Here is a 26,974-nt window from a genome sequence, read left to right as displayed (position 1 = left end):
TCGTATATTTGTATTGTAATACTTAGATTACAATACGTACATGTATCATAATAGAGGAATAGTCAGGTCTTCTTAGTAGCCTTTACTGATAACATAATTCACTTGCCTGCCATCTTCAAAATGAAGTATGTACGAGAAAGTGGGAAACGTAAGATCACTAAATAGAAGGAAAGTTTATATGCCAGAACATAATACAACTTATCATTGCAAGGAAGAAAGGGAGAATGGGAAAAAAAAGGAAAGAGACAAGTGAGGAGAGAGGAAAGAGGAAGAAAAAAGCAAAAAAGAAAGAAAAAGAAAAGGAGAGTCATTTCATTCTGTTTGTGTTCCACTAGCTTTTCAAGTGTCAGAGCTGACAAGCCCTATGCAATATTTAACTCAACCCTCTTCTTAGACTGTTGGGTTTGTATTGATGAAATTAAGCTCTGCAATCAATCCTTTGAATGTAAATGAATTTCTAGTGCCGAGTTCAACAGAACTATCAGGATGAAATTTAGGGCATTAGTCATCAACTTTTCTTTATTTGGTAACTGAAGATGACACATTTTCATTTATTTCCTGAATTGAAATAATTTTTCAAATTATGAATGCAGAATATAATTTTAACTTTAACTACTTCCTTATGTCTTATCTAGAAGGTAATTCCAAAGTAGTAAGGTTAATGGGCATTCTATTTCCTTATCTGATCAAGAAATGGTTTCTTGACTCTCTCCAGAGACCTGTTTTATCATCATTCATCAATATTCATGAACTCATCTATAATGTTTGAGTCACAGAACAGAACTGTTCATGATGCAAAAAAACACCCTTTAAGCTCTCTCTTGTGACAGAAGTAAAAGTGCTCCCTCGAGGACATTTTTCTCCAGCCCTTCCCTTACCTTGATTACAGTGTCTCCCCAAAATTCACAGTGTTATCCCCACTGCCCATTATCAGAACTCCTGATGCATTTTGCTTTCCTTCCTCTTTAGTCCCCAAACATTTGCTACAATGCTACAATGATTGTAATAAGCTAATTTGCATGCATATGTTAATGGTTTCTAAGAGTTTAGTGTTGTCCCCTTCTAGGCAACAGACTCGCATACTTGGGATTTTTGCTTGAGCTTCCAAGGCTTTAATGTAAAAGAGAAACCTAATGTTCTCAAGATGGTATTTGCTGATTTTAATGGAGTTAAGGCTAATTCACAAACCATGTTATGTCTAGTCACTTGCAGCTTCATTCAGGAACAGCAACTTCATTCCACCTCCTTTTTTTCCTGAGCTATGAACAATCATAAGTGGTTTATCAAAATGACTCTGCAGTGGTGATTCCATCCTTAGTAGTAGAGAATACTGGCCAGGTGACAGCTCTGGAGAACACATCAGCCTCAGTGGCACAACTGGCAAGAGTCTAACTGTATTTGCCACTCTGACAACACTGCTGTGTGAGTGTCTCTCAGTCACTATGAACGGTATCCAGTGAACGGTATCGGGGTCCCAACCCAAACACGGAAAAGCACATTCAGTCGCAGAGATTTCAGGATAAGAGGATTCCGACCAGCATATGTCCTCTGAATGCACTATACCAAACCTCTTTATGGCTTCTAACAGAATAACCTGAAACATCCCATTGCCCATTGCCACTTTGCAAAGCTCCTGACACCATCCCTTGTAAGCCACGTCCCTCTTACGCCCGTACTCTAAAATCTACGGCAGCACAAAAGTAGAACCCATTCTAAAGATCATTTAGAAATATGACCTTCTTTGTCACACAGATCACTGGGACTAAAGAATAGGGCATTACAGACCTGCTTGGTTTTCAAAGAAAAACATAACCAGCAACTACTTAGGAAGCTTTCTTTTTCCTCTTCTCCAAGTTCCGTTGCTTCAAATGATTGCTGTATAGCACTGTTTGGTGGCAGAGATCTGTACAGAAGACATGGTTTTGTTGATATTTGTCCCTTCCCAAGGAACTGTGAAACCATCTGGCACACAGTAAACAGACTTATGCATTAACTGACTGTGCTCAGGAAACCTAGCAATTAGCAATTAATTTGATCCCTGAATAATGCAGTAGAAATGATCATCAAAGGGACAAAAATGGGCAGCAGTGGAAAAGATCTTGGAAAACACTGCATGTCTACAGATGTAGAGGTTCCTGTGCATTCCCTCAGATCAGAAATCAAATCAATGTCAGATTATCTTGTAGTTTATGGATCCTAGTCGGTTGTATAATTGGCAGCCCACTGATCATAAATTCCACATAGTCTTCCCTTAATGACCTTAATGGGTTGCCATTATTTTACTGTGCTATCATTCAAAGAAAGCCCATCTGGTATTCATAAATACACGCAGAACAGGGTGGACACTGACATTTATAAATGCAACTGAATATCTTCGGTTCAGGTGTAATCAGGAATTTCTCTGGTGTTTTCCCTTTGATGAGTTTCCATAATTCTTAGATACAACAACCTTGAAATTGGGTAAGTAAAGCAGTTATTTTATGTGATATTATTTAAAAATATATTTGTGTGATTTCAAGTGGAAGAAAAATATTTAAATGACAAAAGGGTGATGCAAACTGCATGCCTTAATCTCTGCCATCTAACAAGACTACACAGACTCATTCACAAGTGGCTCAGTTTCTTCTGCTCTATAATGAAAGAGTTCCAGCTTGAATTCCTTCAGAACTCACCTTAATGAAAGATTTGAGTAGCAGTATTTTGAGCAGAAGGAAGAAACAGAAAAGAATATTAATTTATGAGCACACTGTGTTGAAAACTGAAAAGAAGTCTTGCCGCAAGTTCTCAGAGATGATCACGCCTCAGAATTGTCCAACAGTGTCTGTACCTCTCAATACCTGTCTCTTTTTGTTTGCCAATTTCTCCAGCAATCTGTGGCCTTACCCATGTAGACTAAGTGTACTTCACTACCTGAATGCAGAGTTGAACATAGAATAACAATCGCTAGAGGGGACCAAGGACATAGGCAGAGTACAAACAACATTTTCTAGGACGATCTCATGATCACTAAGGTGCCTTTATTCTGTGAAAACATAGTTAGCAGTCAGGGATACTACCAAATGATCTTGTACTATTTCTTCAGAATTTTCTACAATAAGCTAGCAGAGGCAATATATATATATATGTTGGTGGTAGGAAGCTGATAAAGTTACTGTGTTTGTTTGGATTCCTGAGAGTTGACCCTTAGTCAGAGATTCAAGTACAAGTTGTTTTTTGGAAGGTTATTCCAGGAGAAAATATCACAGGGGTATAGGGAAGTGAAAGAGAGCCAATAAAAAGCATGCTATTAAGCCTGTAACTGCAGTTGTAAACTAAACTTCAATCCCACTGAGAAATTCTGGAAGACAGGGTAGGTTATGCTTCGGAGATATTTTTGTATGAGAACTGAGGCACTCAAGTATCTCTCCACCACCCCTTGTCAGGTAATTGCTGAAGGCTGCTTCAACTGGGAATTTAATTCCCAATATTTCTGGCCTGTGCTATTTGCATGAACATCTTCAGACAAAGAGTTGTGGGTGCTTGGGTTTGGAAGTCAGCTGCGTGTATGAAGGGGTGAGTATGGGCACCAAGAACATCTGTCATCGAGGCAGTTGCTTCCGCAAGCATGCACAGGAAACGGGGGGCCTTGTGGGATGTTATTTATACAGCCTATAACTTGCTGCTTTAATCTAAAAAGGTCACTGCCACCATCAAGGGTCCCCTAATTACAGTCATCTTCAAATTCTTGCTACAACAGATTTGTCCCTGGTACCCATTCAGTAGGACTATTTTTGATTTTATAAGATAGTGTAAGATAGTGGTTTATCTTTCTAACTCGACTGTAACTTTCTGCAGAACAGGCTTCTGGATCTACCTCATAGCAACACCCTACAATTATGTGTTGCCCCAAATGAAGTATAAAATTTAAGAATAGGTAAAACTGAAAGGAAACATACTTTTTAAAATGTTGTCTATGACTGGTGGGTTTTGTTTTCTATTTTTTTCTTTAATTCTCAACATTTTTCATAAAACAGTATGTGCTTATATAGAAAATTTGGAAAGTATAAGAATAGTAATTTTTTAGAAATATGTTTTTCTTCTAATGGAGAAAAATAAGACAGGCTACTTCTTAAGATATAATTTAGTCTTGAATCCTTGACTGAAGCTCTCTAATAACAGAAGGTTTCATTTTGTTTACCAAATGGTAGCTGATTATTTAAGTGATAATTATTGTTATATGCCCACCTGAAATAACAATGCCATATTTTAACAAAGAAAAGAAATGGTTCAACTGAACAGATGGTGTAAATAACCCATTCATGCTCATTTCCACCTCATCAAGTGTTCCTGAACTTTTCTGTATAACATAAAATACTTGCAGGTACAAAGTGTGGGCAGATTTAATTGAGAAACCAAAACACCACTTTACTATAGTGTGAAGCTTGAAGATGAGTTTTGAACTGTAGTGACCCTCCTTAATTTCAATATATCATTATAACTGCCAATTGAATTTCTCATGTTTTAGAAAAACCTACATTTCAACCGCCACATTATTAACAATTAATGGTGGGGTTTAGAAAGGGATACTCTGATTTTAATAAAAGGATTCACAGGAAAGGTCAGTGAACTCTTCAGTATCAATCATTTATAAGTAGTCTTCAGATTTCACTGAAATATTTATGAATGATAAAATTATTTTGACAAGGTAAAGTTTGATATGGAGGCCATTTCTGACAACATGTCATGGTTTTATAAAAAATCCTAGGTACAATTTAAATAAGACAATAAGTTAAGCATGGATTGATGGATAATTCCATCTTAGATTCCACAAGGGACAATAAGCATCTAGTGTGAACATCCACATGATCATATATGTAATATTTTTCAGAACCAGATCAAAAGACAGCCAAGAGTGAAGTTTGGGATAAATGTATGAGAATATAAAATTGTTCTCCAATGTATTCTTTAAAGATTTATTTATTTTTGCATACAGAACTGGGGTACAGGCAGAGGCTCAGGGGTGGTGATAGCCTTCACCAGAGACAGAGTGGGGAGCAGAACAGGCAGATCGATGAAGTACACTGCTGAGGGGGACAGCAGGCATGTCAGGAGAGGTCTGCCACACCATGTGGGTCACCTCCGGAGCAGGGATCAAACTCATGCTGAAGTGGATTTAGCTTCTTAAAGTGTACTTTAACCTGTTGCCCCACCAAGGAGGGCCTGTTCTCCAATATTTTAAAAAGGGTAAAAATGACATTAAGCCACAAACCTTGCTTTACACATGAAAAGACAAGTCAGCATTACTTTCTACTACAGAATTGCCTAACCTGTCCATGACCACACTGCTATAACAAGCATGTGTTTGATTCAACAGAACTGTAGCAGAGCATCAGCAGTTAGATCAAGAACGTGCACGTGGTGGGCATAGTGGATTGGTGCTCCCATCTTGAGGGTCACTGAAAAAAAAAAAAACTGCCTTGAATGCTGCCTTCTATAGCACATGTAAAAATGAACCTTTAAATCCAAGAAACATCACGAAACACGACAGTGGACTTCTGTTTTTCCATGGAGTCAGTCTTTCTGCCTCTTGATGTTCCTGTAGCCTAATTCCACATGCATGCAAGCAGGAATCAAGAAGTCATTTATAAATGGGGTAAGCACACATTAATGTGCCACTGACCTCTTGGGTTCTATAATTATTATCCCACATCTACAGAGGCCCTCCTGCTAGAGCAAATCCTCATGGTTTTATTGTTCTATGAGAGCTACATCTTATTGAGTGAACAAAATTATGTATGGTAAAATGAATCAAACAATCCTAAAAATCAAGAATCCCACAATATAAAATATATCTATATAAGCTAGATGCAGTTAAAACTCACTGGAGATAATCTGGACTTGCATATAAACTTGTTAGAATTGTTTGAATATGGGACTCCCAGAGTATGTGAGTTTAGGAAAATACAAATATTTTATGAATTTAATATATAGATTTGCCTTTCCGTAAATTCATACTTACTGAGAAGAATTAGGGAGAAATGAAATGTACAAAATATAAAAACTTTAATGTTATTTTAAGCACCTATGTAATGTTATATAATTCAATTCTTTCCAATGGGATACAGTGAGATATTCTTGCTGTAATACTAATGAAACTTACATTTTTTTAGCATTAATCATGTGCCAGTGGCTGTTGTTTAAGTGGTTTCAGAATATGTGAAAACAATTAATTTTCTTGAGATTTTGGGGACAATGCTGGTCTGCCTTTATTAGTAATCTGCCTGAGGAATAATTATTTTCTACAGATGGCACAGAATTTCCAATGAATAGACCCTATTCGAGTAATCATATATTTCAAGTTAGTAAAACTAGAGTTATTAGGGTATTTATTCTCTCTTCAAGATGATTTGCTTCTGAAGGAATAGAGTTGAGTCTCTATCATAATGATTACTAATGAAAGATTTAGCTCTCTCAACTTGTGATAAATGAATCGTAAATGTCGGTGCCTGCAAAATCTATATTGTTTCTGTCAGAGTTACAGTTGTTGTTATAGTGAGCGCCAGGTACATATCCCAAAACTGATTCCCTCATTTTCCCAACCAGGTATACCTTCAGCACATTAGAGATTTGTCATTTATAGGCTTTTCAAAAGCACCCCATCATTTTCTTTTCATCCAATATCCCATTGATATAGTCTCTTGCCTGGGGACTACTTAGCACCTCCTCCAAGCCATTCTGTATATTTTCCCAGACACAATTTGATCTTGATATTTCTGTGTTCATAAATCTGCAGTGGTCCCCACTTCTTGAGGCAATTTGTATTGTCAGGGCACAAAGTAAAACATCCTGGACCTCTTTGGGTTCTTCTAGGTGTCAGATAATCAAACAAGCTTCAAGCAGATTGATAAGAGAAACAGCCGTAAGTCACTTAATAATAACAGGTATCCCTCCTGCATGCACAAAAGGGAGAGACCCAGCCTGACAGGAAAACCTCCAATATGGCCTCAGAAGCCATCTTTCTTGACTAAGGCAAAAGAATTTGGGGAAGAAAGGACAAGTTCTGCAGGGAGCTTACTAAGAAAGACACAGAAAACACAAGGGATGCAGATTTTAAATTCTTCCTTCTCCATTGTAGAGATATGGAGATTAGCTATTCCTGGAAGAATCCCTTAAAGAGAGAAGTTTACATGTAGATGTCATTTTCAAAAACAAACTCTCCTAAGCAAACATAGGTTGAATTGGCCATACAGTTGTATTAGTAAAGTGATAAAAAAAAAAAAAAAGCATTTGCCTGTGTTGTGTTATTATTCTCATCTATTGAAATGGGATACTTTCATTACCTGCATTTCAAAATAATTGGAAACATTAATTAAAAACATGAGAGTGAAAGTACTCTGAAAAGTGTCTCTAGACACACACAGGTAATCTTTGTATTTCTTAGTCCAGCCTTTTAGTGTTGCTGAGCAAAGTTCTAATAGTACCAGATTTTTCAGATTTACAAATATAATATGAGGTAACAGACTTCTTTCACTGGTCCTTAATTTCTGTTCTGCAACAGAGGTAAATAAACTCAAATGAGAATCATTTAGCCCCTTGCTGTGAAAACCATTATTATTCCTTGATATAATTACTGTGCCTACAGATTTTGTAATTCTTCCCTTGCATTTGACATTTTATTTGGTGCTGTGTATCCAATTTTTGTGTAAATCAATTCAATTTTATCTCACCATCAGCCTCTGGAAACAAGATTTCAAAACACCAGGCTTCAAAGTCTCTCCAGCTCCCCACCCTCTCCTACTCTTCACTTGGTATTTCCAACATTCATGTGGTGTCTTTGGAGATCAGCACATAAAAGGAAAGATGCAAAAGGCCACAAGGAAACATTCCAAGATGCTTGTAAATTTAATTTTCTGGGTCCTTATGAAAAGTCACATTTATAAAATGTGCACTAACAAAGCTCTGTTGCCTATCAGAGTGCATTAAACTCATCCTCTACGGACTTTTCAGCTAAACTGAACTCCAGTTTGATTAGACATAAGGGATCAGAGACATTAAGTTTCTCTAAGTAGATGGACACACCCACATTTGCACCCACAGATTTAGCTGTTTGAAAGCTTGTAAAGGAAATTCTGCAAAGATTTCTCAAGTTTGAACATGGCAGTTGTCATCTTTTGTATTTATATACAGAAAATTTTGCTGTGTTTTAACTTTTCCCACCTAAGAAAAAAGAGGAAAGGAAAAAATAAGAAAAAGCAAGAGAATAAATAAAGAAGAAAAAGAGCAATATGTAAATGATATTTTTAATTTAAAAGAATAAGGAAAAAGTAAGAAAATATCTCTTTGAATGGTCAACTTAAATGCATTCCCTCCACCTCTGACAAAAAGGACAGCTTAGTTCACTCTAAACCTGAATTTCATGCTATTAATGAGAAAGGCCTCTTGCAGAAGTTGAGAAATAACAATATAGTGATAATAATAATGTTAAAATATTGTTAGTACAAACATCTGTGAATTAGAAATGACCTTACTCTGTCTTACATTAAGTCTCAGGGTAGTTCATTCAGATGCGAGTTTTATGAAAGGCAAATACTTATCTTTTGCTCCCTGTCATTCCCCATAAGGACTTACTGCGTAATTCACCTAGCGCATGAACATAAGATCTGTCTACACACTCTAATGTTCAGATTCGTTGGTTGCTGCTGGCATTTTACCTTGCATCACTAAGTAATGACAAAATATGAATTGTGTTAGGAGTGTTGACAGATTACATGAAGTAGAATTTTCAAAGAAAGAAAGGAGTGTTCTGACCACCTTTACTACTTCAAAAGGCCTTTAGTCTGTGAATTTAAGAAATGCAACTTTTGTCTTCACTTTTGGATAACACATTAAATTAAAAGGGAGCTGCAGTGTTAAACTTTTATCCTTCAGATACAGTGTGTCTCTTCAATAAAAGATTATTGAAAGTTATTCAGGCTTATTACTCACCTGAATGACACAATGAACAAAGAAACTGAAATCAATAAACAAAAGAAGGGAAGTAAAAGCTGACTGAGTTGCATTATAAAACATAATCTACATTACAACAGGAGTACATTAATTTAGAAGAAAATTAGTAAGTGAGTAAGGTTCTGTTAACGAATAATGAATACTTTCAAAGGTTTACCATATCAAAAAGCCTTAATTGTGTTCATTAATTCTCGACCAACATTATTGTAGGAAAACTAAATGGAACGATAATGTGTCTCATATTCTCAGAAACCTGCAGAAATGTTGCTATGCACTACATTTACTTTACAAATGCCCCATTTTAATTACTATGGCAATATTGTACATATAACAATCTCTAAAGATGAGAGCATGTGATGATCTGAAATAAGGTTTTGAAGGATTGTATAGGGAGAGGGTGGAAAATGTCTGTGGCATTGTATATCAAGATGGAGTTTAAAAAGAACATGGAGTGAAAACAAATAATTTATACCACATAATGAGGACTTAAACCTATTGTATCCCAAATATGAATATGGATTTAGACTTTCAGAGAATTGAAATTATATAATTCATTGGAAAAAACAAAATTAGTCAAATTGGTAATTTGGAAACATCCAGATGAAATGTCCAGATGAGTGACTGGCATTTTCCCTTCTTAAACTGGTTGTCTTAGTAATATTAGAGCCAATATTGATGTCTGTGTTCTGGGGGAAACAAGTTTCTCTGTTGCAATTTTTCATTTTTAATAATATTAGTTCAAATTTCTCCAGTGCCTTTTATTCCATTAGCTCAAAGCACTTTTCAAACCACTAATGAATTACACTTCCTGACATCCCAGCAAGGCAGAAAGCATCCCATCCATTTTCATAGCAAAATGCTTTACTTCTAGTAGCACCAGCCATTAGAAAGCAGTCACAATTTAAAAAAAATATTTGTATCATTTTCTCACTTGCCATTTTATCTCATGCTTCCTAGGCAAATCTGAGGCATTAAGAAATTTAACAAGATCATCCAAAAGGGAGTGGTCAGAACCTAGATCATCAACAATTTTGTCTGCCTTGCATCTTAAATTACCCACAGTATTCCTTAAAATTCTCCTGAATGCTCAATGGGAGGCAAAGAACAAAAGAGAGAAGCCCCCAAATCCGGTCACTTATTTCTAGGCATCTCCATCATCCTTTCAGTATTTGTAAGTCCAAAGCATAAAGCATTGAAAAGAACTGTTGTGGTAACCAAAGTTATTTCCCAAAACTAAGTAAAGCATGTACAGTTTTCACCATACTAAGAATGGTAGCAATTGCCAATGAGTCATGTTAATTTCACTTTCACTTAAATTCCAACTCACTTGTTTGTAGAAATCTGTCCTGACTGAGTCCTTTCAGATTTATGAACAAACAAAGTGAGAGCAACTGAATGGGTCCATTTGTTCACATTTCAAGCAGTCAAATATGAGAAGTTCTGCAGTTATCATTTCTGATTTTTTTTTAAATGTTCATCAAAGGATGACTTACCTATTCTACATCTCTGGTATTGACCATACTAAAACATGTACAATAAAGCATGTTTTCATCTTCCCACAGTTGATGCATTTGGATTCTTCATTGTACTTTGCTATTGCTAGGAAATGGCCCATTCTGTTCATTTTAAAACACATACACTTTCCCCTTTTCCCTCTGGACCTAGAAGAGATGAAAGAGCCCTAGGTGATACAATTATGACTCTTAGGAGATGACCAAAATCTGACACCCCAAATCGTGCCATTTGGGCAAAACCTTGATTTCATGGAAAGGGCTCTGAGGATTTTGAAAAAGAAATCCACATGTAAACTTCACTCAAAACATGTTTCCCTCATGCTACCTGGAAGACTTACACTCTTTTTAATGGGGAAGGTAGAACTTACTTCATAAGGACCTCCCTGGTAGCACAGCGGGTTACAGGGTAGCAGTATGAAGCTAGTTGCAGCTGCTTGGTAAGTTGGATCCCGGGCCAACGAGGTGACCCACGTGGCTCAGCAGACCACTCCTGTGTCACCTCTTGCTCCCTGCACTATCTCTATTAAATCCTCTCACCTCTTGCATCTCTGGCCTAGAAGCCAGTTCTGTGTGCATAAATAAGCATTTTTTAATAATAATAATAATAAAAAGAACTTACACCACATAAGTTGATATATTGTATCTCCCAGTAAACTGGCCTTTCTCTTTTCTCCCCTTCTCCAATTTCCTTTGTCTTCACTGGACTCTTTAATTCAGCATCTGAAGCCATGTGGCAAGTTACTCAGTCGTGCTGGTTCTCTCCAATGTAAACAGGAGGCAAGCATGTTATTGTTAAACTTTTCCATGTTCTTTCTCTTATCAATCTGTCTGATGTTTGATTACTTGCCAGCCTACAAGAACCCAGAAGAGTTTGCGATGATTTTCTTCACACTCCAACAGCTCCACAAACTCAAGAATGGCAAAGTTCCATATGCAAGTATGGGGTGGAAGGAGGACTTTATATTAATTTCAGGGTTCTGAGTATTTCTGTTTTTTGTGCAGTGTAGCAGAAAGAAAGAGCAGAACAGAGTAAGTATGGAAATGGAGCGATTTGCTAGGGTCTTCTGAATCAAAATTTTGCAGTGTTGTGAAAATACATTATAAAGTCTCAAATCATTAGACATACCCATAGTCAATTGGTAGCTTTGTTACAGGCACCCCAAATCTGTTCCACAACAGAGGGAGAGGGACACCCCTGAAGCCCCAAAACCTGCCTGCTCTAAGTGGATTCTGCCATCTGCCGCAACAAGACAAAACACATAAAACTTTAATGGAAAGGAACTTTAATATACAATACGGAACACAAAGAATATAACTTCTAAATCAAACACCTGAAGTTACCCATCCCTTCATGGGCAAAAGTCAACCCAAAAGGGATTGGCCCAAAGCAAGGCCTGAAAGCCTGCCACAAGACTAAATCCCTTTCTGGCCGGGACCCATGGAAAAGGGTCAGAAATGGCCAGACAAATCTGGGAGGAGAAGAGCAAAATCAAAATCAATATAAACACGGCCATAGTCACCTCCCTACAGGTATCTCACCCACATCTGCCTTAACCAGTCCAGGACCAAGCCCGGTTTCTTCATCACATGCTTGCTGCTCCATGTGGCTTCCTCAGGTCTCCTTCTCCTTCTCCATCCTGCTTCATTTCCTTCTCTTCTCTCTCCTCTTCTCTCCTTTTTCTCTGCTCAGCTCCACCCTCCTTCTGGGTGGGGCAGGGAACCTGGAACTTCCCTTTTTCCTAGGGACCACCCTGTTACAGCTTAATTATATATTGAAGTCAAATATAAGTATGTAAAAATTAAATCATGACACAATATAAAAAGTACCTAACAGCTACCATAACTGTGCTGTGTTTCCAGAGGTAAAAGAGGGCCAACAGACAACTACCACCTTTTCCCTCCTGGAGACATCTTGATTCAAAACACACACTGGAAAGCAGAATGACCCCGAATCTTGTAATCTTTCGCATTACAAGTCGTCGTTACACCCCACCAACACCAGATGGCCTCCCACAGTCAAGTGTTCACTTAGATTTTCCCCCACATTAAAGAAAAGAGAGACATTTGGAATGCTGCAATAAATACGAAATATAAGTATGTTGTAAACATTTTTAGATGAACATATCAGCCAAATTTAAAGCCACAACAAAACTGAGACTACCTATAAAGTTTTTTTTTTTTTTCTCTCCCTAAAGAACTCAGGGTATTACTTTATTGGTGAAATTCTATTATATCATTGATATAGCAATTTCCTTTGGAAATAGATAAATGGATATTGCTCTTTCTATTTGACTAATGGAGATTAATGAGATACATAGAAATGAAGTTTATAGCTAGAAGAAGTCAGTGTAAAAAGTAATTTAAGGGAATAGAAATCTCTTGGATCTTAGCAACCTCAGTAAATTTTGGACAAAATATAAAATAATCATGTCACCAATATGTCATTTGCTATCTTCTTTGTGAAATCACCTTTCAAAGACAGATTATTCTAAAGCCTCAAGCAAAATATATTAAGGTCCCAAAATAAAACATACCTTTCTTTTTAGTTTTATACTCCAATATCCACCCTTTACTTCTTATTCTTTAAATGTTACGAACTCCTGGTTATATGCATTTCTGATACTGCACTCAAGTTTGACAAACAGCAGTAGCTGAAATCTTTCTATTGCTCAAAGCTCAGACTCAACATGAATAATTAGAGCATATTAAGACAGAGGAACTTGACACATTTCCCCTGAAAAGTTTCCATTCATGCTCCTGTAAAAGTAAAATACTTCTCCAGGTAACACACTTGATACACACTCCTTGATAAAGGACATGGACTAGATAATTTCCACAGCTGAATTGTAGTTACAATGATGATTCTAACAATTTTCTATCATCCACAACAATTATTGCTTTCAATTTGATTGATGTGTGCTACTTTAAAGATAGCAGAATTGTCCAACAAAAGGGGAAAGAACCATGGCGGCATTAAGTGGATGCTCAATGTGTAAATTTTACATCCTCTTATTTTATGGTCATCTACTTAATATACTGCCAAAAGTGCCATCGTTATCCTCCTGTGTGAGAGCTTCCTAAGAACAAGGGCTCTAACTTTCTTGTATCTGTATCTTTCATAATACTTAGCAAGATATTTTATGCTACTTTATTTTTCAATGAAAATACATTTACTGAGGCAATGTTGGTTTATAATATTGTGTGTTTTTGTTTAAGATTTTTAAAAATTTATTTATGCATACAGAACTGGAGTACAGGCCAGACAGAGGTACAGGGGCAGTGAGAGGATTCACCAGAGACAGAGTGAGGAGCAGAACAGGAAGATTGACAAAGTTCACTGCTGAGAGGAGCAGCAGGTGGGTCAGGAGCTGCACCATGTGGTCACCTCCCTGGCTGGGTATCAAGCTCATGCTGAGGTGGCTTTAGCTTCTTAGTGCTGCATTAACCCGCTGCACCACCAGGAAGGGCAGATACTGTGTATGTTTTAAGGGTGTAGATTCACATCTCTTCAAATGGTCTCATTCTCCACACACCACAAAACACCTTTAGTCTTCCACTACAGTCAGTTGGGCACCCTCTTCCCTTTAGTTCCCGACCCTATTCACACCTTCTGGTAAACTTAGTTCTGCAGTCAGACTTAAAAGGTTTCTTTTAAGTATATTCTTATAGATGAGTAAAATCATCTGGTACTTGTCTTTACCCCTCTAACTTAATTCACTTAACAGTGAAATTCCCTCCAGCTCCATCTGAGTTGTTGCAAATGGCAACATTCACTTTTATAGTTTGGTAGTTCCATTGTCTATATGCAGTACATCTTGTTTACTCACTTATCAGTCCTTGGTTACAAGTTGTTTCCATAGCTGGATTACTATAAATAGTGTGATGCAATAAGCATAGAAGTGCATATGTATCTTTGAATTATTGTTTGAGCATTACTTGGGTAGATACCCAGAAGTAGGATTGCTGAACCATGTAGTATATCTACTTTTAATATTTTAAGAAACTTCATACTCTTTTCCACAGGACTGGTCTAGTCTACATTCCCAGCAACAGAATACAAGGTTCCCTTCTTCTCTAAACCCTTGCCAACCCTTGTTATTTCTGACCCTTGTTATTTCTGGACTTTTTGTTATGACTCATTCTAACAAATGTGAAGTAGTATCTCATTGTAGTTTTAATTTATATTTTCCTGAAAATAAATGATGTTGAATATTTTTTCCTGTGCATGTCAGTCATCTGTATGTCTTCCTTGGAGAAGTGTTTATTTAGGTCTCATTTTTTATTGGACTCGTTGTCTTCTCTTTGATAGATGAGTTCTCTATAGATCCTGAATCAGATGTATGATGTGCAACTATTTTCATCCACTGGGCACAGTGTCTTTTTGTTTTAGTGATTGCTTCTTTAGCATGGTGTTTTAAACCAGTTTGAAATCACAAAGCATGGATATGATATTATTATTTATTCAAGATACATATTGGTCATTCAGATGACTTAAGTATACACATTTTTATGCATATTTGGTCTTAATTCACAATTTCTGACTCACAGTCCCAAAAGCCAGGGAATCATCTAAGTGTAGAGTGTTAAAGTGATTTTTTGTTATGTGAATGAAGTGATTTATGGAAAGAATCTGAGAAAAGAGATGGTTGTCATGGAAATCAGCAGAAATAAAGGGTAGAGCTAGGAACTAGAATTCTAATTCCACCCCAGATCTACTGGTAAGTAGTGACTGGAGGTTGAAGTCAAGCGACTTCTGAGTTGGGGAACATGAGGATGTGTGGGACAATGGCATACATGGAAAGAACATCTACCTTGCCCTCACTGTCACCTCTATCTGGTTGTTCTGAGTTCTATTCTTTATCATAAATTGGTGATTTGGTGATCTAGTGATCTAGTGGGGTTCCTGAGTCTTGTTCTGATGAGGAGGGGTTCATCAGAAATTCTGGTTGATAACTGGTTGCTCAGAAGCACAGTAACTGTCTGGGGTTCACAACCAGTGTCTGAAGTGGAGGGCAGTCTCAGGAGACTGATACCTTAACCAGGGAAGCTGTTTCTGTCTCTGGGTAGGAGTGTCAGATTTGAGTTGAATTGTTTGCTGGTGTGTAAAAGCCTCCACACACCGATTAGAATTGGGTCTAGGACCCAAAAACACACTGGATACGTGAAAATTTTAAGGGGAAGGATGTCCTAAAAAAACGCTGCAGAGTTTGATGGACTCCAGCTTTCTGGATTCCACCCCCTACTTCAGCGATTGGAAAACTACAATTCTCAGCAGTACAGAGGAGAGAACTGCGAGGACCTAAGGGCGAAGCTAAGCAGGCATTCGGGGACTTTGTGGGAGAAAATAGAGTGGTTTTCCAACTGTCATGCTCTGGGGAGCAGTAACAGTTCTCTCTCTTTCTGGAGCAACTGATCTCAGCCCATGTGATGGGCTAGCAGTGTTAGTTTGGAACTAGAGATCCAAGTTAGCCGAGCTGTAAAGTTTTCCAGCTACTTTGTATCCCTCTCTCTTTCCCTGGGTTGTTCCTTTTCCTTTCCCATTTTTTAAAATAATAAACCCATTAACCTTTTTGTGTGTGTCTGCAGAAAATTACATTTTAAGCATGCGGGTGAGGCCCCACAGACAGGCAGCCCAAGTCCACTCTGGGCTACCCTATAGCAAAACACTTAGTGTGTGAAAATTTTTCTTAAATATTTGTTTTCTTCCGGTTTTTTGTTTTTGTTTGTTTGATTGTTTGGGCAAAGTTGTTTCTAAGCTTTTATTCCAAAGCAAGAATCATTCCCACCTTAGGTTATATGAGTTCAGAATGCCATAACCAAATATAGGCTTTGCTATGGCTACACAACATGTAGAGTTTATGCAGGACCTGGAAGAAACAACTGAGCTAGTAAAAGCCAACTCAGATACCATAGACAAAACTGAAGCAGATGCATACAGATACATACTAAATTCCAACAGATACATAAAGAAGATAAAATGTGCATCAGAACATAAATGAATCAATATAGATAGATAAACAAATGTATATAAAAATATGTATATATAGGTATTTTTATATACCACTATCTTTAAAAGCTTAGGAAAATTCTACATTGACCTGCCTTATCTACTTCAGTAAATAGCCCCACTTTCTGAAGATAACCTACTCAGCAATGATGAATTCCGCCCCTGCTTCTGCTCCACTTGGAGAGGCACAGAGGGTAACAGAACAAAAACAATATCATAGAAAAGGGAAAGAGAAAACCACCTGCTCTTTTGTTTTTCTAATTCTCCATAGACAAAAGTAGTGTCTCCCCATAATATCATTAATCAGGAGAGAGGGTAAGGGTAGTAATGCTGAGTTAGAACTTTTATAAGTAATATGCAAGACATTGTTCTGACTTTTTTGGAGGTTCAGGGTTGGAGGCTAGGATTTAAAGTGTTCCAACTAAGTTTTTCTTTGTCATATGACTTTGGTCTATAACTCAGAATCACATGTATCTTTTTTTTTTTTTTTTAAGATTTATTTATTTGTACATACAGAACTGGGGTACAGGCCAGAGGCTCAGGGGCGGTGAGAGGCTTCACCAGAGACAGAGTGGGGAGCAGAACAGGCAGATCGACGAAGTACACTGCTGAGGGGAGCAGCGGGCGAGACAGGAGAGGTCTGCCGCGCCATGTGGTCTCCTCCGGGGCAGGCGGGATTTGAACTCATGCGGAAGTGGCTTCAGCTTCTCAGTGCAGTGCTTTAACCCGCTGCGCCACCAGGGAGGGCCACATGTATCTTTTATTTAACAGCAAACAATGACTTAGATTTGAATTCTAGACCTAGATTTGAATTCTGGCTCTATCACTAACAAGTTTGAGAATCCTGTAAACTTTACTTTCCGTAAGTGTCAACTTTTGTAAGTTAGGAATATTCCTTGATAGAGCTTAGTTTTAGAGTTAAATTTTGGGTTATGGTGATTTAATAAAATTTCACGTGCAGAGGGGGTTGTACTTACTAAATGCTAAATAAATGTAACTGTTTTTGAAATCCAAGATGAATGAAAGTTCAATTCTTTCCCCAGTTTTGAACACCATTTAGGGCACCACATCTAATTTTAGGAATTTTTTTTTCTACATCCTTCTTATTATCCCATTAAAAATGAAGAAAATTGGTTTGCAGGACATTAAAATCCAAACACATTTCTGCTTCATTAAGAACTCCTTTGCTAAGCCTCACAACATATCTTTCCTGCCTCCCTGCCTCCCTGCCCCATCCTTCCGTCTTTCCTATCATTGTGGCAAGTGCGTCTTATTTGCTCCCTAGTTCTCTACTATCCTCCTATCCTCCTTTACAGTTCAAACAAAACTTAAACAAATCTCACCCAGATTTGTAAAGGGAAACTGCATATAAGCAAACAAATGAATGACTTTCTCACTTTGGAGCAGAAACATTGAGTCACATCTATCGTCGATACTGAGGGAGCATGCGTGCTCAACTTCTCTAGGCGCTGCGCGCTTCCTGCCTGACCTGAACTGCGTTTACCCACAGCTGGTAGGTCCAGACAACCGTTAGGCATTGTTCAATCCATTAATTTTTGCTAATCTGGTTGGTGTGCAGTGACGTCTAACAGCTTTATCTGCTGCTCCTTGATTGCTGAGGGATTTGAGCTCCTTTTTAAGTACTCGTTGACATTTGGATTTCCTCTTTCTCAAGGTGCTTATTAAGAGTTTTAGACACTTTTCTATAGAGTTGCAAAACTTCTGGGCTTTTGTTTTGTTTTGTTTTTTAATATATATAAGCCTGTGGCAGTACTGCCTGTGTGACAAAACCATTCTATTTTCTCACTTTGTAACTTGTTTTTTTGCTCTGTTTATGGTATCACTTAATATGAATGGGTGAGCCTAATTTTAATGTAGTCATTTGTTATTTCCTTTATGGTCAGTGCTTTCTTTTAGAAGAAATTCTACCCGACCCTGATTTTATCAATCCATTTCTCCACCCCGTGGCTTTTTTAATTAATTAATTAATTAATTTATGCATGTAAAACTGGGGTATAGGCCAGAGGTGTGGGGGGTGAGAGGATTCACCAAACACAGAGTAGGGAGTAGAACTCAAGGACTGGCTGAAGTACACTACTGATGGGAGCATTGGGTGGGTCAGGAGTGGTCTGCTGTGCCATGTGGGTCACCTCCTTGGCTGGGATTGAACTCATGCTGCAGTAGCTGTGATAGCTTCATAGTGCTAACCTTTAACCCATTGTGCACTAGGGAGGTTTCTGCTTTTTTTTTTTTTTTTTAAGATTTATTTATTTATCTCTAGCCTGTGGTACAGGCTAGAGATGCAGGGGCAGTGAGAGGACTCACCAGAGACAGAGAGGGGAGCACAACAGACCGACTGACAAAGTACACTGCTAAGGGGAGTAGCTGACAGGTCAGAAGAGGTCTGCGGCGCCATGTTGGTCACCTCCGGGCAGGGATACAACTCATGCTCAAGTGGCTTTGGCTTCTTAGTGCTGTGCTTTAACCCACTGCACCACCAGGGAGGGCCCCTCTCCCTTGGCTTTTTAAAGATTAGGTTTACCACACATTCAAAACCTGCAGTAGAAGAAATGGAAGGATCAGAAAGAATCACTCAGTGTACTGCAGTTTTATTCAATAAGTGATATTTTACTCTATGCTAATAAACTAAAAAAAATCTAGAGGTTTAATTTTTTTTTAATCTAGCATAGCAAATTCTTTAGGCATTGTTAAAATCCCCTATCACTCAGCAATTTGCTGCCTGGTCTAGATCATCAAATAAATAAAATTTTATGCAATCATTTCTTTTTTTCTTTTCTTCTTCTTTTTTTTTGTATTAAGCCTGCTCAAGACTTTTCTCTTAAAAGACACCTTCCAATTACCTAGAGTAGTGTTCCCCTCTCCACCCTTGTCCCATGATTAATGTTTACCCCTGGGCTCAAGATGCCCATTCATTCTGTCAAGACTTATAGGTACAAATCAGGAAAATACCACTACAAATCATTCTCCCTAAATAAAAAGGTCAACGGGTATTAAATTAGTTCATTTACAGAACTCATTGAAATTAGCAGCATGTTCTTAAATTGCCTCTTGATTGAGGACATTTGCCTCATTAATTCTAAACAACCTGAGAAAACTATTAAAGTCTCACAGAAAAAAAATGACCAAAGGACAGGATGAACAATGCACTTTATCTCAGGAGTAAATGGTAAATCCCAGAAAATATATACACACAGAGCACAGAGAGAAATACAAGATAAACGGAGTTTAACCTCTACATTCTACCATGGAGTCCACCTATCTGTTTGGTTACTTCCCCCCACCCACCCCCTGCACCCCAATTTATTGATGCTTTCTAGCATCAACCAGAGAAAATTTTCTAAAACACAAACCCAGTTATATAAGCCTTCACTATGGTAGATCCCTTTGTTTTAAATAAAACCTGAGAGCATCTAGCTCAAATTCCCCCACTCTCTTATTAGTCTCCACCATACCAACCCTTTTTGTTCCCTGAGCCAACCATGCTCTGGATCACATTGGAGCTTTCAATGCTTTTCCTTCTGCTTCCTCAAATAATGGCAATTTCTACTCAATATTTCAGACTCAGTTCAAACATCCCTTCCTCCTAAATGCCTTCACTGAATCCAACAAGCTTGCCCTAGATATTCGTCTTCTGAAGTTATCTTTATTCCAATACTTATCACGTTAACAAATTGCCTGCAAACCTTTCTCTGCGGCATTGATATTTTAATTTTTTAATTAATTTTTTTCTTACATTTTTGTGACCCTCATAGTTCTTCAATCATATTCCCTTGTGTTTAATCCCTCCCTTGTTTTGCCCCTCTCCTTACCCTTCCTTTGTTGTATACCTCAGTTCTGTGGTGTCAACATGGTAGCTTTGACAATTTTTGTGGCATTTTGTTTTGTTTCTGTATATTCTATGTGTAAGCGAGAACATGCAGTATTTTATCATTTTCCTTCTGACTAATTTTGACCAAGATAATCCTTCCAGCCCCATCCATGTTGCCACAAACGTTATTAGTTATCTTTTTGGATTGCTGAGTAATATTCTATTGTGGAAACACACCACAACTTTTTCATCCAGTCAACTATTTTGGGGCACTTCGGTATATTTCCATATAGGTTGTTGTTGCTGTTGTTAACAGAGCTGCAGTAAACACACACCATGTCCGTTTTGTAAACACAGATATCATGTTGTATTCACCATTTTACTATACCATAGTTGTTTGGACCTTGGTGGGGATTCCATACATAGTTTTCACATAACTGAATGAATGAATGAATTGATTTGCTTGGCACTTACTGAGCACATTCCCTATGCAAAGATTTCTTGGAAATTACATGATGTCACTGAATTAACCTATCCTAATGAATAATCAGTTATTTTGCTAAAGGATTCACCTACACAAGTTCCTAGACTCTAGTGATGAGTGCTCTGAAATGGAGTAATGTTTCCTCTTCTGGTACAGGAGAAAGTAGGCAATATGATACAATTCACTTGAATATCAATACATGGAATGTAGGGTTTGGATAAGAAAAAGAAAGAACAATAAAGAGAGAGTATTATATATTCCTTTATTTTTTCACTTATTAATCAATCTTCAATAAATTATTGAACATCTTCCTATGTTGGGTCAGACACTGCTAACACTAACTGTTCAATAGTAAGTTAAAGAAGCACAGTCCTTGCTCCAAAACTCTTTTATTAAGAGGAAAAATTATATATAGCCAATCATATAATTGCCTACCTATAAAAGTAAAAGTACTATATACTCTAGGAAAATACCATATTATCAAAAGTATGGGATTGTGAGAGGGTACTTTTATACTGAATAAAGTTTCTATTCCTACTTGCAATGATCTAAAAGATAATGTTACATGCAATAAAATAAAAGAATAACTATCTAGTAGGAAAATATCCCATAATAGACACAATAGTCCTTGCTCTGGAGAACCTAAGACTATCCTTAGTTTATAAACAAAGGAGGTTGTGGATAAAAACAGAAGTTGAGATAAGATTTTGAGGTTTGGTAGTGGCAAACGAGGCTTCACATGTGGTTTTTTTTCCCCTGTGAAAAGGTTGACCATATAATTTCCTGATGATAAAAAGAAAAAATTAGAGTAAGGTATACTGTCAGAGATTTAAAGAGTATGAGAGTATGAAAAGTGGACATTTGTGGAAAGACCAATGCAACTCATTTTGATTTAGGAGTTGAGTGGTGAGAAATTATGTTGGAGGGTAGAATTTGGAGCCCAATTGTAGGTGTGTTTTGTTATAAAGGTCAGCATGTTTTCTCTTCTGCTTTGACTGCCTACCTAGAGAAGTGAGAAAAATAGCATGTAGCTTAAAGTTACCTTTTCCTTTAACTTATATAGAGATGATGCTTTATTTTTTAATGCCTTTTTTTGGTCTTGATTGGGTTGGGGAAAAGAAAAGGTCTTCTCTTTCACTCTGTGCTACTTCTCAACTGGTGGGAGAGCAAATTCTTACAAAAAGAAATCACCAAGCATCTCTTGCTAAAAAAAATAAATAAATAAATAAATAAAATAAGCACCTCACAATCTACATTAGTAGTGGACAGAAGTGACCCTTATCAATGATCTGTCATAGATGGTCAGCTGGCTCTGTCATAACAGATAACTGGAGCAGAACCTAGAGATCATTTAATTCATTTACCTTGTTCCCCAGTTCACAGAGCACTATGGGGAATTGCAAACCCCTTGAAATGCAAATCCCAAGACTAGGGTTCTGGCATTGACTCTGTATGACATTGAGAAAAACACTTAAGTCCTGGCTCCTTCATGTGTAAAGGAATCCTCTTATTGTCTGATTTTTTAGAATTTTAACTTACAGATGTGCCTAATCACTATTTCCAGCCCCAGAATGGTCTCCAATCAGTCATGATATAGCCATTACTTTCCACTCTGTCTAAAAAGTCAAAAAGTGTATAAAGATTTTAATTGACCATCTTATAGCAACTTCTTAATTTTTCTAATCAGTTTCACATCCTCTTGATCTCAATGTTACGTCAAATGTGAAACATAATCAAGTACAGCACCCAGTTCTAGAAAGACAACATGTTTAGGAAAAAAATTGGGATTCTATGTTTTATATTCATTAGAATCTGCCTCAGATTATGCTCAGATCCACATTGCTGCTCAGTCTACAAAAGATCTACTCTTGTGTAAGGGTCAATCTACTGATGTCTCTCAGGTACCATCTTCTGGCTTATTCACTGTCATTCCTTGGGACTTTTTCCCCCTAAGACAGTTCCCTTGAATATACTCATAGAAATTGTAGAAAAATAACCCACCAATACCTCAAGATAAATCTGTAAAATGGTCTTATGTTCCTGGATCTGCAAAGCAAAGAAAGAAAGTAAAAGAAAAGTACATTTAGGAGCACATTAAACACTTTGTTCTGCTCCTGTGCAGACCCTGGACCCTGGCTGACTTAGACTTTGGAAGGAATCACAAGGAGAGTAACTGTGAAACAGATGTCTGTTTACTTGCACATATAACTATGTGCAAGATTGTTATTAATCTTTAAGACTACACACAAGCCCATATATTCTAGAGCTCAAAATAGAAAAGCAAATCTTGAGTAGTTTTCATAGTGGGTGTCCCACATCCCCTTTCTGTTTGGCCGTTCAAAATGCAACAATGTCTTGTACCTTCTCTTTTTTTCTAACATATGTAGAGATTCTTTTATGTCAGACTACATGGTATATCAATCCCAAAGGAGATAAACTTACCATAAAACTGTATGTGCTCAGGTTGAGTTAATAATTTAGCCCCAAATTTCAATTTCAGACAGCCTGAAGCTGGCCTCCCTACTAACCAACGCTCTCATCATCCAAAAGCCCTTTGCACCCCCTGTAACCTTTGACTACCTCATTACCCTTTTTTGCATAAATATGAGCATCAAGTAAATGAATTTGAGAGAAAATGGAGCAAAGCAAAGCATGAGACAGCATGGAGGGGTTTTCTATTCTGCCACCCCCAACTTGGTGACAAACCGGTCAGCATAACATGAGTGCCAAGATAATTAGTGGGAATGCTCTTTATGGCTGCATAATTTCAACACATCTTAGAAAAAATCTCCACCTGACACAATGTTCCAAGGTTATTTTTTTAATGAGCTGGAATGTGTGAAATATTAATCCTGACACATAAAAATGGAACTACCACTGACAGGGAAACCCAGTGTGGTTTTTCAAATCTCATTTTTATTATTTTTAAGTCCTAGTTTTTAAAAACATATTATGTACTCTCAAGACAGAGGATTCCATTTTCCAGAAATGCAAACTCAAAATGTTTAGACCAATTAAGTGAGTTGAATTTAATAGCCTATTCACACTAAGGCATTATTCGCCCATTGATTAAGAATCCAAAAGTCCCATCCCTTTGCTAGCCCTTTATATCCTCAATTAACTTTGCAAATAAGTAGGAATATATTTTTTAAAAGATGCAAGAGTCCTACCCATAGCTGATTATTTTTTTTCTTCTTCTTCTTTGAAGGATCTAAGTGTGGTGTTTGACCAAACTGCTAATTGCCAGTCAAAAACAAAACTATAAAGAATGCTTCGAATTAATTAATCTTATTCTAATTTATGGGGATGTGTCACTTAGGGATGCCTCTGGCTGTATGTCTAAGAGTGGAACAAACAATTCAAATGTATTTATTTTCTTTTCTAAAGGAACTCTAGTGGGAGACTCGCCTGGGCTGAGCAGCACATCAGCATTGCAGTGGGACTGTCCTCATTGTCTGTTTGTTCATCCTCACGCCTGTAATCTTTTGTTTCTTTTTAAAAAATGCTTATTTATGTACACATGCAAGGACTGGGGTACAGTCTAGAGGTGTGGCGTATGAGAGGATTTACTAGAGTCTGAGTAGGGAGCAGAACAGGCAGATTGACTGAATACACTGCAGTGGGCGAGACAGAAGAGATCTGCTGTGCCTTCTGGGTAACATCCCTGGCTGGGAATTGAACTCCTGCTGCAGTGACTGGCTTAGCTTCATAGTCCTGTGCTTTAACCACTTGCACCACCAAGAAGGGCCCATCCCTCTGGTCTTTGATTGCAAGATGGCTACCAAACTCCTCCTTCTATTGAAGTCAAGGTAGGAAATAGAAATGGGGGGGGCGGCGAGGGTAGTGTAGGGGAAAACATATTTCTAGATAGAATCTGACTTCTTATCCTGGAAATTGAAACCTTCCATCTCCCATACCTTACATTGCATCTCTTTACTCAGAGTTGGGGTATGACCTATACCTAGGACAATCACTGGCACGAGAGAATAGGATCACCATGTTTGACTTCAACTGAGATATTCACTCCTTGTGACTAACTTCCATTGGATAGTGTTTCATTCTATCTTTATCAGGGGTTAGCAAAAAATAAGAGAAGGTGGCTCTTGGGTGAGTAATAGAGTATAATCCATACAGTGTACATTGTGTGCAGTCACTTAGAAGACCTTCCTGTCACCGACTAGTTTGCCCAGTAACTTCAGTGCATAGCTTGCTATTGATGCATCTTTGGCATTCAAAAACCAGAATCCTCTTTCTCAAGTCTCCTGCAAGTTTCTTCAACCCTCTTCTCACACCATGAAGGGATATTCTCCAAAACAAGACTGACAACAATTCCATGAAATGATACTAGCATCCATGTAAACTTCAGTATTATTTCATTTTACCATTAAAAGAAAGTAGTTACAGTATATGCAAGACCTAGATAAAACTGAGAGGAACTTGTTCAAAATAACAGTTATTTTGGGAGAGAGGAAAGTTTTGACTAGATGCCTGTTTTTCTATTACTCTGGGACTGCCCACCTGTAACAAGGGCCCCCGGGCAGCTGTACCTGCTACGACTAACTCGCATTCCCAGCCATCCCGGGTACCATGGGACAGTATCTTTACACCTCTTTCAAATACCTATAATTGGGCCCTCTCTGGTGGCGCAGCGGATTAAAGTACAGCACTAAGAAGCTAAAGCCACTTCCTCATGAGCTCGATCCCTGCCTGCCCAGGAGCTGACCCACATGGTGCAGCAGACCTCTCCTGACCCGCCCGCTGCTCCCCTCAGCAGTGTACGTCATCAGTCGGCCTGTTTTGCTCCCACTCTGTCTCTGGTGAATCCTCTCACCCCTGCACTTCTGGCCTGTACCCCGGTTCTGTATGTACAAATAAGTAAATCTTAAAAAAAAAACAAAACTTATAATTAGCTTCATATTTTTAGCTAAAGCCAAGGAGAAGTAGAAAGAAGTAAATTCACTTGATCACACATTAAATAGTCCACAAGGAGATTAAAACTCGAATCTGTATCACTCCAAATGTTTCACTCTCTAACACATACCCTCTAGATCACTTTGTTCCAAATGGGAAGAAACATAACAGAAATAAATTACAACTTGAAATGTAAGTTTCCATAGCATTTCATAGCGTTATAAATTTAATGTAAATTCACAAAAAATTCCTGATCCAATCCGCCTACCATATTGAGTTAGGAAACTGGCCAAATGGTCACTGGAAAATTAATAGAAAATAGGGTGACTATATTGTCGTAATTGGGTGTTTTTTTTTTTAAGAAACTCACATGAAAAATGATAAAGGTTCAAAGGTGTCTTGGTGTGGTAATTGTGTGGGGACAACACCTGAGAAAAATTATCAAACATACAAAAATGAACAATGATATAAAAATAAACATTATGCCAGGACAATAGGTGTAAGCAAGGATTGCCCTAAGAAAACTAGGACACTAGGTGAACTACATGCTAAACAATAAAGTAAAAGCCTACAGAAAACAATCTCAGGGGGAAAAAAATATATCCAATTTAAGCTTCTGGCATTTCTGTTCACTTCCTATGCTCCAATTCTATCTCTACGAAACTTTCTTCTGCTGTTCCATGTACAAAGTGCATCTGAATTGCTTTTACAAAGTGTAACTCCCCTTATAAGATTTAAAGTCAGGGATGTCTTAGCCTTTTTGTTCCATCAAATCTTGTTTATCTCTCTGTTCGTCTCCCCAGCCTCATTCTCCAGGCCAAGCTTTTAGGGAGGGGATGTTCCAGGAGAGACATGATGAAAAGAGCTTTATCCTCTAACACTGCAGGGAACTGAATACCATGGATCCAAACGAGATTTTAAGAGTTGTGTTTGTACTGGTTTCCTTCACTGCCCTCTAGGGAAAACTCTCTGGGAAGAAAATTGGCACTTGAGCCTGCCAAGATAGTGGGGAGATCTTTGTTCAACTTTATGGACTGTGCTGAACTATTTGGGGGCTTTCTGGAAATCCAGCTGAAAGGAAGCTAGCCAGGATCCCCTCTCAGTAGATGCAGGTGTGATTTAAGAAGATGATAACACTTGTTTTGTTTTCATTTCTCACTGCTTCTATAAGGGAAGTGAAGCTTTTGGTCTTCCAGTTCCTCGGGAAATGGGAAGGAGGTGAAAGGAACCCTGTCCCTGTTAAT

This window comes from Condylura cristata, unplaced genomic scaffold (genome assembly GCF_000260355.1).
Source record: "Condylura cristata isolate star-nosed mole 26May11 unplaced genomic scaffold, ConCri1.0 scaffold00014, whole genome shotgun sequence".
Classification (NCBI taxonomy): domain Eukaryota; kingdom Metazoa; phylum Chordata; class Mammalia; order Eulipotyphla; family Talpidae; genus Condylura; species Condylura cristata.
This window is presented reverse-complemented; position numbering follows the sequence as displayed.